We start from the raw sequence: 1,897 nt of genomic DNA, 5'->3' as shown, positions 1-1,897 counted from the left end.
TTATGCAAAAGTGTCGTAAGTCCAAACCGTTGCTTTTTCAGAAAACGAAAAAATAGTTTCACCATTCCATAGCAAGATCGTTGTTCTACACTTAGACATTCTTTGATACTTTGGCATCTGAAACAGCTGGAGATACGATAGTTTGACCAAAGGAACCGGCTATTGGAAGCAAAAATAAATATTAAAAAAAAAAAAAATTTGGTACTGGTGGCGGGTGATCTTGTGAACTGTCTTGGCGGCAGCGGCGGCGATTTGCTGATACCCATCGGCGATGAGCGTTCATTTCGTTGACCAAATGACATCGTTCACATGTACTCAATGGCTTGTAAGTGTTCGCCGGACAGTCGTCAAGTACAATTAGTATGTGACATTATGTGGACGTTTGAATAACGGATTCGATCCCGGGCAACGGAGAGAATAAAGAAACCGACCTCGATGCATGCGAGACTTGCGAGTTCTCGTTTTCTTTTTTCTTTTATGCAGGAACGGGAGTGTATCTTAAACCGTGGTGATTAGTGAGCACCATGATGATGATAATGATGATGATGATGGTGCGACGGAGGAGGAGGAGGAGGTGGAGGGGGGTGGTACAAACAGATTCTGGACAGGAAAGATAAGATAAGGAAACACACGGACACGCTTACACGCACAAACATATTAAGGCACCTGGACACACACACACATAGATACGGACAAGCCTGTATGCATACATACATATATATATATATATGTGTGTGTGTGTGTGTGCGTGTGTGCATATATGCATGCCCACACACGTATATATATATATATATATATATATATATATATATATATATATATATATATATATATATATATATGTATGTATGTATATATATATACATTTGCACTCACAAGTCATGTATCTATAGTTGTATGTTTATACATACATATATAGACGCAGACACACACAGACTATGCTCATACACACACAAACACACTAAGACGTATATATATCCGTTCCACCATCTTACACATGAACATATACATAAATAGCCACATCACACACAGACTCACACGCTCAGGCACACACACACACACGCACACACATACCAGACAATCATGCACACATAACCAGGAGTAGAGACACACAAAGCTTTACATCTATCTCTTCAATAATCTGAAAAGTAATTATTAGGCGAAACTCTTCGCAAGCACAGCCTTAATAACACGTCACTATTAATAAATTACACACTAGTTTTACCGCCCTTACAGGCGAGTTCCTTTGACCAATCTATTGTACAGTCTCGAATTCCTATCACATTGTTACATACCTCTCTCTTTCAAACATTGCCTTATTTTTTCTTTCTGCTTTTATTTTGTTTGGTTTTTTGGTTTTTCTCGGTTATTTTCTGTGTTGTTACTGTTGTTGTTGTTATTGCTGTTGTTGTTATTGCTATTGTTGTTGTTGTTGTTGTTGTTATTGTTGTTGTTGTTGTTGTTGTTGTTGTTGTTGTTTTGTATAGACGTATCATGCGAACTTTCCTTGAGAAGATACGACGCCTTTGTTGTGTGCATGTTTGTATGTTTATATGTACATAGGTTTGTGGATATATATATATACGCATACAATGTACATAGTCATACTGATGGTTACATAGCCTCACACACACACACACACACACACACACACACACACACAGAAACACAGAACATTGGTGCGGTTGTATGAAACTGCATTATATGTACTAATATTATAACATTAATTTATAGGAATAAAGTTAGATGTAATTATGTACGGATGTCTATACATGTGCGTTTGTCTCACTGTACACATTACATATATATTTATATGTGTGTATGCATATATACACATATATAATTTTATATATATATATGTATATATATATATATATATATATATATATATATATAT

Source organism: Octopus bimaculoides, chromosome 25 (assembly GCF_001194135.2).
Source record: "Octopus bimaculoides isolate UCB-OBI-ISO-001 chromosome 25, ASM119413v2, whole genome shotgun sequence".
Taxonomy (NCBI): Eukaryota; Metazoa; Mollusca; class Cephalopoda; order Octopoda; family Octopodidae; genus Octopus; species Octopus bimaculoides.
This window is presented reverse-complemented; position numbering follows the sequence as displayed.